The 13,490-nt window shown below is 36.6% G+C and overlaps 1 pseudogene; it reads left to right on the forward strand.

The window, feature by feature from the left end:
* LOC102025240 overlaps positions 1 to 13,490 on the forward strand; it is a 55,859-nt pseudogene that overhangs the window by 6,156 nt on the left and 36,213 nt on the right.

Consider the following 13,490-nt stretch of genomic DNA (forward strand, 5'->3'; position numbering starts at 1 on the left):
AAAAAAAAAAAAAAAAAAAAAAAAAAACATACATAAGGTCAGAGAAGGCATTTCAAGCAAATCACAATGTTAGGCAGGAAAGTAGCAAAATACAGAATAAATTCTAAGAACTATGGACTCCAGATCACAGGTGGGCCAGTGGTAGCATATAGAAGTCAAATTTTAAGCTAGCATCAAAATCTGACGTGCCAGATATGCATTCTTAGGAGAATAGATGATGTGAACAACAAGACTCAAAGTGTGTCATTTATTAATGTGTACATTTTGCTAATTAACATCTTTCTTTAGACCACAACAAATCACTCAGTGATGGAAGAATTGGTGTCAATTATGGAAAATATATGGAGATCTATCCCTTTGTGAGTCAAGGAGGAATTAAGACTGATTTCTTCATTTTCTTCTGCGTTATTTCCTTTTCCCCATTCACTTACTATGCGTCCATCAGTGTTACCAGAGAGACAAAAAGCATGACGAGCTTAATGACAACGACGGGTCTTCAGGGTTCAGCATTTTGGTGAGGCCCGTGTAACACAAATAAATACATCGTGAACCTCAAGTATAGTGGACATCTTCCATATATCTCTGTTAAAACCCAATGATTTTCCAAGGGGCTGGGGATTTAGCTCAGCGGGAAAGCGCCTGCCTGGTAAGCGCAAGGTCGTGAATTCGGTTCCCGGTACCAGAGAAAAACCAAAAAAAAAAAAAAAAACCCAATGATTTTCTAATCTTTTCCATTTTTCTTATAAATGAAGTAAATTGTCTTTAGAGTAATGTTTGCCAGGCTGAATGATACTATGGTTCTCTGAGGGGAAAAAAGAAGTTTGGGTTTGCCCAGTGATTTGCAGCCTGAAAAATGGGGGTGATTGCTGAGTCTACTGGTAAGATGGTGGTAGCGAAGACACACTTCGGTGTCTCTGCGAAGAAGTGGGATTCTAGCCAGGACAGAAGAGGTTGAGGGCTGGGAGTTCCTTGAAGACTAACACACGTGATGGATGTATCTGAAAAATGAAAGAGCAGAATAGGATTCGGAATAGGGGCTAGGTAATTTGATTTTAAATCCAAGGTCGAGTAATTCCAAGAATGGATGAGGTTCTCTGTATAGAGGTAATGTTTATAGGAAAAAAAAAGTAAAATAAGAGAGGGTAGGGAGCTAGGTGGATTGTGCATACAGCAACAAATTCAGTATTGGACAGAGTTCCTTCCAGGACTAAAATCCAAAAAATCAGTATTGACCTCTGTATTAAGTTATTATTGGAGTAAAAACTAGCAGAGCACTAAAATCTAGGCCCTAGAGCCAAATACCTGGACTTCAAACACAGTTACTTAACTCTTTTATCACATGATAAAATTAGGAAAATCCACAAATGGTATTCTTGGCTAAGGCTACAGTGAGAATAATGTGATTTGATATCATGGCCCAAAACATAGTGGTTGCCACATGTTAAGCTATTTTTTTCCATTTTAAGTTATTATGTCATTATACCTTTCAAAAAATATTGGAAAACAAGATAAGGAAGCCATATGCACAATCCACCTAACACCCTAGAGTCTCTTAATTTGCTTCTTTCTATAAATATCACCTGCATTGAGAACCTTGTCCATTCTTGGAATTACTCAACCTTTGATTTGAGATCAAACTACCCAGCCCCTATTCAGACTCCTATTCTGCTCTCTCTTTATAGCTGTATATTATAGTTGTACAATTCATAATAACTGAATATTGGAAGCACCCTGAGTGTCCATCAGCAGATCAGTGCATAAAGAAAATGTGGTATTTATACCCAACAGAGTACCACTCTCTCATAGAGAAAAATGAACAAGCTATTTGTACAAAAATGGGTACACTTTGAGATTGTAATATTAAATGAAATAAATGAGACAACAGCTCAGATATAGCATGGTTTATCTTATAAGAGAAACCCAAAATATAAATACAGAGCAAAAGGAAAAATAAATAGCAGAAAATATGGAGATAGATCCTTTGCAACTGGGAAGGTGACTGAGAGATGGAGGGAGAGATAGAGGAAGGGAGGGAGAGGGAGGGAAGGGGAGGAGAGAGGATGAAAAAGGAATTAATATATGTTATTATCTTAGTTACTTCCTCGTAGCTGAGACAAAATGCCTTACACCCAAAGTTTAAAAAGGAATTGTTTATTTTGGCTCACAGTTTGTAGAGGCCTCAGTCCACAGTCAGCTGAATCCAAAGCAAGGTGCACGGCAGAGTGGCATCACAGAAGAGAAACAGTCCATGGTAGAGCAAGTAGGAGGTAGCAAGCAGCACGCAGCAGCAGCAAGCCTCCCTTTCCCTTTTATCCCATCTAGGCTACAAGCCTTTTGGGTGGTGGTTCACACCCTGGGTGAACCCTCCCATTATCCATACCCAGAACTGTGATATACCAATTAGTGGACTAATCCAGTGCCGCACACACTTAACCCCCAATATCACACACTCTATATACAGTTACCTCCAAAAAGCACTCCCTGTGAGTGCATGAGGCTCTGGTGGGACTTCTAGATACAAGCCATAACAGTTACATTCACGTACCAACTTCCCACAAAGACTATAATCATTATATACTACAAACATGTACTAGCAAAAACCAAACAAACAAAATGGTAAACTTTAACAAATGGGAAATTGATGAGGAAAGGAGAGTGACTATTCTGTTACAAAAGAAGTGAGATTATTTTTGAACCCTCTAATGGAAAATTAACAGAATCAAAGACACATATGTAGATTATTTGATGTGCACATCTGGAAAATGATGAAAAGAGTTTCTAGGAAGAGAGGCAGGAGAAATACTCTTAAGGAAGAATTTCTCATCTCCAAGGATGTGCGTGAAGCACTTCATCCTAGAAAGCCTCCAGGGAGCAGAGATCTAAGACTCACTGTGGAGCTGCCCTGTACTAAGATCAGGATCTAGAGAGATTTGCCTCCTTGATTCCCCATGACAGTGTAATTGTGGAGAGGAATAAAAGGACATGAGAGAGGCTACTGAGTATGCCCAGGTCACAGGGGGAGAACGCTAAGAGTGAAATGTTTCAACCAAAGTCCATCAGACTGGAAACTTGGTTATTCCTTTTCTTAATAATCAGGTCTATGTGTGTGTGTGTGTGTGTTCTGTGTGTGTGTGTGGTGTGTGTGTGTGTGTATTTCTGTAACCATTTTTGGACAAAGGATAGTACTGATTTCTAATTAAGTTTGCCCAAAATTTTCACCTTGCATTTGTATATCCTGAAATCCTCAGTAAATATCTGCTGAACCAAAACAGGAATGAACAAACGAACAAATAAAGAAGTTACTTGTCCCGTGGCAGGCGCTCCTTATAACTGAGCATGAAATACTAAAATGGCCCTTTGTTTCCACACCAGGCTTTCCTGGGGTTTGCTGTGAGCTGCTTTCATCTTCATTCTAGCCCTGCTGTTAGCACTTGTCATATAATTTATCCAGTTGTTCTTCCTGGCAAACTTCACGGCGGTCTTCACACTTCTTTTTCTATGTGGATTGTCTATGGTGAGTTGAATTACATTTCTCCCTATTCATTTCTTATTTTAAGAATCAAGGGTGCTTACTCTATTTCTCTGTGGGCTGTTTGCATGTGAAAATCCGTGGATTTTGTACAACATAATTTTGTTCATTCTATATAAATAACAGTGCATAGTAAATCTCTGCTGTTATAATGATATTACTAATTCTTAGAGATAAACCAGCTGGAACTTCTCTCATTGTAGGACACATTGACTTTCTTAGTGAGTGTGCAGGTAAAAAAACCTTTTCTCACTGGCCTTGTGATCTGCTTTCTCACTGTCTGCTTGGGAGTCTGGGATTCACAGCACTGTACAGACACCTTCCTGTGTCCTTGGAGTGTATTTTGAGTTTGGTGGTCCCTTTGCTTTCACTCTTGGAATGGCTTGGGTGAAGAGTCATGTTATTTTTACCAATGGTGTCTTTTCTTCTGTGGAATGCAATTATGTGCATTCATCTTTATGTTCCACATGGTAAGATTTAAAACCCCACACCTTTTTGACTTCACAAAGGTGAAGTTTTAGAAGCTTGAAAGTATTTAGCTCATCAGGAGGAGTCACTTACAGAGTGAGAAAAAATGGGTGATGACTATATAATTCTGTCGAGACAATAGAAAGCGTTGGTTTAAATTACTAATTATAGATTTGATGTTATAAACACAGTGTTATTAAATATAAGCACCCTATGTGCCATAGAACATCAGCACACATTTCTCCTTTCTGTCTGTAACTTTACACCTGCTGATCAGCGCCTCCCTATCCCTTCCCTTTTGTCCTCTCCACTCTGGTAGCCATTCTTCTATTCTCTACTTCAGTGAGGTCAATTTCTGCTCATATTTTGTCTTAGCAATTGAAAGGTACACATGACTGTCAAAGCCAGACAGTAAAACCACATTCAATTAAAGGTGAAACACACTTCAAAAAAATATTACTTGGTTAATAATGTTTGTTTTCATGAAACATCTGTTTTATTTGATCTTTATTACACGTACCTTGCTCTCCCTACAGTTGAATGAATTAACCATTTGTTTTCTTAGTGCTTAACAAAAGGATTGTTAATTATAAAGCACTCATTAATTTAAATATTATAAATCAGCCCACTCTTCCCACTGGTACTCTTTCAACACACGGGTGTTTTTTTCACCCAGAGGGAAAATTCCCCTTTTACATAGCCGTTTTCAAGGAGCACATTTTTTTGATGTCCTATTTAGCAAAGGACCAAATCTAAGTTCAAGTCAAATGCCATCTTAACAACTGAAGAACTTTGACTATTTTCCCCTGCTTCCTTCTAATGCTCCAAATTCATTTAGGGCATTTTTTTTTATCACAGCAATGGCTAAATTGCATTATAGTTGATCACATGCTTTCCAATACATTTGGAAACCATGAAGTAAATGATGGTTACTTAATATTCTGTTACTAGGATAAGGCAATAAGTAGCCATTTTATTCCTATGCTAAACATAACTATTTAAAATTCATTATAAATCTAATTCCCCTTAATTGTTTTTTAATTTTCAGCTTTTACATTTGGACTATGATTTGAATTCTAATGTGTTTCCTGGTTCTTCAGACAGTTCAAATCTAATTATAGCAACACTCTTCATATTGGCGTTTGATACTTTCCTTTATCTGGTATTGATGATATACTTTGAAAAAGTTTTGCCAACTGAGTAGTGATATTAAAATCAGACATGTTTAAAATTCTATTTCCTAAAATGAATCTCATTATACATGTATTATTTATATTTTAAGGACTACTTTGTGAACCAGCAGGAAGGAGATAAAGTCATGGCCACTAGCCAAATCAATTCATTTCTTCCTTGCAACTAGAACTAGAGCTGGGTGTGGTGGTGCACTCCTTTAATCCCAGCACTTGGGAGGCTGAGGCAGGAGGATTGTTGTGAGTTCGTGGCCAGCCTGGGCTACCAAGTGAGCTCAAGGCCAGCCTGAACTGCATGGCGAGACCCTGTCTCAAAAAAAAAAAAAAAAAAAAAAAAAAAAAAAAAAGAACCTGACTGTGTAGAACTAAAGCCTCAATTTTGCATGTTAAATTGCTAACCTTTATTTGAAATTCACCCTTTTCAAAGTGTGAAGTTTGTTTATTTTAAAAGAAATGCTTAGAAAGCTTATTCCTAAAATGAGTCTGGCCATCGAAAAAATTCAGAGCTGCTTTTGTATAACTAGTTAGCTTGGTGGTGCCGAGCCCTGGCTGTACATCAGAACCACACAGACACATTGAAAAGAATGAGAAGTAGAACTCACTCTAGACACTGATACCATTCATCAGAGGCAGGAGCTAAACATCTACGGCTTTAAAACATATTCCTAGAGTTTCACAACACAAATGTTGGTATCCTAGAAACTTTTGTCTCATCGCCACTTACAATAAAATGAGCTTCATGAAAACAGAGCATCTGTTTTGCCCACAGATGCAGTGCGAGTATCCACACCAGTATCTGATGAGCTGTATAGCGTCAGTAAATATTTATGATCAGTGTGGTGGTTCACTTTATCTCCACCTTTTTAGTCTCATTTATTTTTTTGTTTTAATTGACATAATAATTGTACATTGTGATGTTTTGATACGTGCATACGTTGTGTAATAACCAATCAAGATACTTAGGCACAGTTGTTGCTTTATACATTTATCACTTCTTTGTGGTAAGAACATTCCAAAGTTTCTCTTCCAGCTATTTTGAAATGATTAATAGAAAATTGTGTCTTATTTGTTACTCATTATCTTATTCTACTTACAAAGGTATTATTCACACATGTGCAAGTTTTCCAGTTTCAAAAGCATTTTATCTTAATATGGCTAGAAAGTTTTTAAATCCAAAATAACTAAATTGTTCAATTTTCTCCTAATTATCACCATTCACAAAGCCTGATTTATAACCAGAAATAATTCTGTTTAAAACTCTTTTAAAGATACTATGAATGGCAGAAAGAAAAGTTAACTGGAAAAATGACAGAATCATATAATAGCCAGGAAAAAGATAAGTGCTCACTGAACAAACCCTATGCCAGGCGTACAGAGATATCTCAGGAAGTATTTATTGCATGAATAATTAACCAGGTGAAGAATGTACACAAGTTTGCCAACCAATAAACCCTATAGTGGAGGATATTTGTAGAACATTGAAGAAATACAATTCTTTCCTTTTGAAGGTTTCTGGATGTCAGAAACACATAAATTATAGTAAAGTATACAAATACACCATGTTTGATTTCTAGTAAAACAGACCATAAATTTGTTTCAGAGGAAAATTATTATTTGGGAATGAAGTGAAGCTGACATATGAAGTTGCTTTTTCAAAGTTCCACTCTGCGTTGTTCAAATAAATTCTTTTGGCCCTTGCTCTTTTTTCTTACCAAAATGCCATTTATTTTGGTTAAGTGTTACTCTATTTTTTCTTGGAATATCCATGTCACAGTTCCAATAGTCATTTTGCAATGTCATCTCCTTTGTTAATGTGATGACACCTGGTTTCCTAACTGGAATTCAGCAGGCTAAGTATATATTCCATTTTTTATTCCAATAGCTGGCTTTCTTGGGGAAAAGAAAATTTCAAACATTTAGTGAAATTTTTCCTGAAAAAATTTTAATCAGTTTCATTGTGCTTTTATAAAATCATTTCATATAATATAGATATGTTTGTCTGATGAGCTATATTTCTAAAACACATGCACTAGGAATGGGGCATGGCTCAGCGGTAGAGCATATTCTATGCATGTGAACATGGGCTCAATCCCCAGCATGAAAAAAAAAGTGCATTAACTTGGATTGACCATATGTTCAACTTGAGCAACAAAACAGTGAAATTGCCAGGCTGTGTTTGTGTGGCTCTCCTTAAAATGGTGTTTGAACTGATATTTAATTTTCTCCTGGTCATATAGATAAATACGGTATTGATACTCACCCTTGTTTTTCCTGAAGTCCTCATTTTGGTCACGGCAACAACAGGCTCATCATGAGGCCCTTGAAAATGAAATAGACTCCGGTTCTTTACCAAATGACTCTTTTGAACCAGTGTCTTCAGAATCTCATGGGAAAGAAGCCATCAGGTAACACAGATACAAATGGAGCACATGCCAAAGCTGGGAGCTAATAGAACCTATGACAAGCAAGGTTCTCTTCGGGCCCCATGGACGGTTCCACCTAGCTTTACCCACACACTACCCTTCCTTCCTCTTTTGTTTCAAAGAAAAATTCCATTACAGATCCCTTGGTGACACATTACTGATACCTATGCTAAATTAAAACTGAAGTTTCACCAACAAAGCCTGCCTTGGAGTCTTAGTCTTTCTTTGGTTTCTTTCTCCACCCTTAGTCCCACTCATTTCTTTGACTGGCTACATTTATTCAGACTTTGTCCCCAGTTCACTTACTGTACTTCCCACTTTTCCTCTTACATTTTTAAATTGCTTGTTCCTTTTCTATTTATTGTCTCTTAAAAGCAGATGAAAGAATAGAGAAGAGGAAGAGAGAAAGGCCCAGGGACAGACACAAAGGCAATTCAGAAAGGTGTGCCGATGAGTTGTGCCTGTCCTTATTCTGTGTGAAAACAAAATGTCCACTTTGCTTTGGGCTGGTAACTTATTTCCAAATAAGAAAATAAGGACAAGGGGCTGGGGATTTAGCTCAGCAGCACAGCACCTGCCTGGCAAGTGTGAGGTCATGAGTTCGATTCCTGGTACCAAAAAAAAGAAGAAGAAGAACAAAGCCCTAAAGGCCCTGAGTGAGTGTTCAGCTCTAATTCATCCATCAGTGACAAGTACTTCCTAGTCCTCTGTAACAGTCTCAGATTTCTCAGTCCATCTGCATTTTAAGAGCCTGTTGAGTTTCAGCCTGTTCCATTCCTATGCTCCATACTTGTGCTTGGCCTGCACCTTCTGCTAAGATTAACCTCCAGCAGAGTCGCTCAGAGAAACATGATGACTTTATTCAACATGTCTGTGTGGGTCTCATTGTTTCTCTTGGATCTCTTCCGCACCTCACCCAACTGGGAAAGGACAATAAAATAGGACCGACATAGAAATGGGAACATTAATTTTAAAAAAGTCTAATATGAATGGAATCTGAATTGTTTGATGAATAGCAGATGACAAAACAAGAAATATAATTTTGGCCCAACTTATGAATTCTATTTACATGGTAGAAAAAGCCAGGCCAATAAACATCAGGGATTCCAGATCTCTAATGGTATGCAGCATTTGGTAATTCCATTCCTTTCCATTGTCATGCTCATCATCATCTAAACAAAATCATCTTATTCTTACTGAATGTCTACCATTAACCAAGCACTGCACATGCAAGATGAAATACTTTATTTACCCTCCAATATTCCAAAAAGTATTAACATACTCCAAAATTTCAAGTTATGGAAGCCAAAACTTACCTGGAAGGAATATACTGGCTAAGATAGCAGAGAAATAAAGTGGTATAGATGGGAAGAGTTCAGGTGGGAAGGACTGTAAAGCCCATGTTCTTGCTATTAGGACACAATGACTTTTTCCTTACTCCATCCCTTAAGGACCCTCTGGAGCTTTTGACTCAGGGTGATCAAAGGAATCCCCAATCTGAGTCAGTGGTTCACAATGATCCTTGTAGTCATAGATGCCCGCATCTCCTGGTCTGGCTTCCTTAGCTTTGCATTTCAGAGATGATCTCCTGTAGCACTAATGTTAGGTCATACCCCAATCTATGGAACCTCAAGTTCTGCAGAGGGGACCCAAGCATAAACTTGTTTAAAACTCCTCAGGTGATGCTGATGGGCAACATGGCTAGGAAACAGTCTTCTAGAAGATTCTATCACAATCTTCTAGAAGATTCTATCACATGACTGTGATGTCCCAGCTCTTCCTGTACCTGGAAGATTCAGCCAACTCAGCCATCCAAACTAGAATTACAAATTGAAGAAATGTGTCCTCTTAAAGTACCTTTTCATCTTTTTAGAATCAGAAATGTTACAAAAGAGTATAAAGGAAAGCCTAGTAAAACAGAAGCTTTAAAAGATAAAATAAATGTTTTACTGATACTGATTTACTAATTTCAATTCAATCTCTTTGCTTTTAATGAGCAAAAAATGGCAATATTAATCACTATGATATCTTATATTTGAAAATTTATTGAAGCCGTACGATAAACTTGCCCTTCCAAAATGTAACTTCTATTTTATAAAAGTTAAAAAATCTAAATGATTTAGGATCATGTGTATTTAAAATTCATACTATGCAACACTGAAGTAGCCTAAGAATATTCTGGGATTTTTTTTGTAAACTCACAAAAATTGTTACATAATCCAAGAACTGTTGGTATACACTAAATGTTTTACTTTTCTGCAAAAAGCAGGAGATATTTACTTCAAATGAGCTTTAGCCATGTGATAATTAATTATTAATCTATTCTTCCATTCACTAAATATTAACATCACCTACCATTTGTTAGACAATGTCAATTAACCTAAGACTTTAAGGCAAGGTTTATTGTTTTAAACCAAGTAATTAAAAAATTTCTAGAAAATATATTATGAAAAATAAGTTTATAAAGCTTATTTTATTAGTTTTATTTTTAATTTAACAACCCAGTATATGCAGACCTAGAAAATACAACTATTTAAGAAATAAAATAAGTCTATTGGCTCCATAACAGAATTTTATTTTAAAAATTGTTTTCCTTCCTTTTTCTGCCTCTTTTTTCTTTCTTCTGTCTTTCACTTCTTTCTCTCCCTTTATCTTCCTAGCCTTGACATTTGACATATATGAAGGCCAAATCACTGCCATTCTTGGTCACAGTGGAGCTGGAAAATCAACACTGTTAAATATCCTTACTGGGTTGTCTATCCCTACCAAAGGTAACAATCAGTTTTTTGAAAGTAAAGTGGCAAATCAATTAGCTGCTAATATAAAATCCTTCTGATTATTAACCACAGATACAGAAACCAATGAAAAATAGAACTTTAATTATAATATTATTCTATAGAAATATATAATACTTGTTAGTATCTATAGGGTACATTTTATAATAATTATTTTCATGGTCATTAATTACCATTTGGCATTCCAATCTGCATCTGTCAGCTTTTGGTACATGACAAGCACTCCCAAATTTAATGGCTCAAACTAAACATGTTTTATTTTTCCCATGATTCTGTGCATTGCCTGGGCAGTTTTTCCAGATATGAACTGAAGTGACTAGGAAAGGGTGATTTAACATGGCCTCACTCAGATTTTTTGCTTCAGTTAGGACAGCTGCACCTCTCCTCTTGCTTGGACTCTTCACTTCCCAGGAGGCTAGCCTGCTATTCTCCACTCAGTGGCTTCCATTAAGAAGAGGCAAATTATACTGTGGAAGTGCTTCATCACCCTCTGCTTATATCGTAAGTGCTAAGGTCTCACTGGGCTAATAACCAAGCTTGAATGAGAGCAACGGAAAAGAGCATTTTGTTGAGAATTTTTTTTCAAATACCTTACAAATGAAATGGAAGTTCATAATCCCTAGATTGTGGAAACCTTGGCGACAAAATCAAATGTCTATATTCATAAATTGATAGTGATTTTTTTCTCTGGAAATATTTTAATGTACTCTTTAGCCCGATATTAACATTGAATCTTTGTGACAGGTTCTGTCACCATTTATAACAGACTCTCAGGAATAGCTGACCTAGAAAATGTCATCAAGCTCACCGGAGTCTGTCCACAGTCTAACGTGCAGTGACTTCCTCACTGTGAGGGAAAACCTCAGGCTTTTTGCTAGAATAAAAGGGGTTCAGCCACCAGAAGTGGAAAGAGAGAAACATAAATATGTTACAACTGATGTATTAGTGAAGATGAAACAGTTAAGACTTATTTGCACTGAGGTTTGCTTTCTTCATTAAATTATCTGTGAATAAGTCATTGTGTAAATGCTTGACAGGAAAATTCAATTTAGACAACAGCTAATATTTATGTATAATATACAAAGTGCCGAGCATATATTTCACCATAGATGTAAAAATTCATCTGCTTCTCAAACCCAAAAAACATGTTCTATTCCTCATTTTACACATATGAAAACCACTATTCAAGAGCATAAGTCACTTGATCAACATTTTCTAGCAAGTTAATGATGAACGGCATTCAAACTAGGGTGGTTTGGCTCTGATATCCCTGCTTTAGCCAGCACACTTTACAGCCTTCTATTTACAAATTTAAAAAGAAAAAGAGAGACAAATCCTGGTATATGTCATAAACATTGTCCTTTTTTTAGATACAAAGAGTCTTGCAGGAATTGGAAATGAAAAATATTCAGGATGCCCTTGCTCAAAACTTCAGTGGTGGTCAGAAAAGGAAACTAACCTTTGGAATTGCCATTTTAGGGGATTCTCACATAGGTCAGATTAAATGTACGGGTGAATTCAAATTTCGGAAAGTGACATTTTTGGTAATATTTCAAACTGTTTTATTTCCAGAGAATATAGGTGATAAGATACTTAGAACATTCACTAAAAGAATAAAATCCTAAGCAGAATACCTCTTTGACCATAAATAAGTTTTTTACATTGATTTCGGGCAGGGGGGGATTCTTCTTAGGGGAAACCAATATCCCTCCATTCTAGATTTTCCTCCTGGATGAACGCACTGCTGGGTTTCAAGGCATGGAGTGTGGAACTTCCTGAAAGAACGTACAACAGATCTCTTCAGTACCCAGTTCGTGGACGAGGTAGACATCCTGGCTGGTACTTGCTGTTTTTGTTAAGTATTCTAATGAGGTCTTTAAGATATTTGAGGAAATGCACACTGGTATTGTGAAGAGCTCTGCTTGCATTTTCTAATCTGGTAATCACTGTATTTAATGATCTGAAGAGCTAGTGATGGCATGGACTAGGTCTAAAGCATTTTATCTCCAACCATCTCAGAGCATCTTGCAAATTTTGTACAGTGTGATTCTAGAGGAGCATGATCCACCAGGGATTCATTTAACATGAAGTAAGTGAAGTTTACACTGAGAGATTAATGTGTTTACTTAGAATTGTGGTAAATCAACTTGAAATACTCAAATACTTTATTGTTTGCTCCTTTATACTTTATAGTGTGACCATCCTCTATAACACAAAGTTATATTCATATAATTTAACCTCCCCAATTTTTTGGACAGCAATATATTAGCATGAGGTCCATACATTAGATTAAAATATGTCTGGGCTGGGGATATAGCTCAGTGGCACAAGTGCCTGCCTGGCAAGTACAAGGTCCTGAGTTTGATTCCTGGTACCAAAAAAAAAAAAAAAGTCTGGTTCTTTGAGTCCTTCTAACACCCATCTTTGAAACTGTAGAAGCTCCTCAATTAGAGCTAGATCATATAGATGATAACATATCCTTTCTCCAAAATGAATGAGCCACTTATTAGCAAATTTTTTACTTTATTTACTTCTTTCTTTTCAGATAGGAAAGTGTTTATCTCCAAAGGGAGGCTGAAATGTCCAGGCTCTCCTTTATTTCTGAAGAAGGAACAGGAAATCGGATATCACCTGAGATAGGGTCACTTGAGAGGTCAGGGGTAAGTAAGAACACATCTAGAGTAAAAGAAGATGCATAAAGCAAACATTAGAATACACAAGAAAACTTTTTATGATTACACATGGCTGTATACATATTGGTGTGGAGATATAGACACCGCATGTATATATCAGAGATATTGATTGGCCGATTATAGAGGTTGAAAGTATATGATAGCAACTAAAGTTGATTGTGATAGAAAATATACCCACAACACATTATTTGTTAAAGAAAGTGTGCATTAAGGGAACTTTTTCAACTAACACATTTGTATTTCGTGTCATTACCAGGGTATTAGCATAACTCCTTAAGCAGATTACTTACTTCCACGCCTCAAGCTCTTCCTCTTTTTCCTTGTTTGTCTTCTTCCCATCCTCCTTATTTGTTTATTGTTATTATTTAATATAGTAGTACATTTGAGCCGGT

The sequence above is a fragment of the Chinchilla lanigera genome, unplaced genomic scaffold (genome assembly GCF_000276665.1).
Source record: "Chinchilla lanigera isolate Chin_1 unplaced genomic scaffold, ChiLan1.0 scaffold00077, whole genome shotgun sequence".
NCBI classification, from domain to species: domain Eukaryota; kingdom Metazoa; phylum Chordata; class Mammalia; order Rodentia; family Chinchillidae; genus Chinchilla; species Chinchilla lanigera.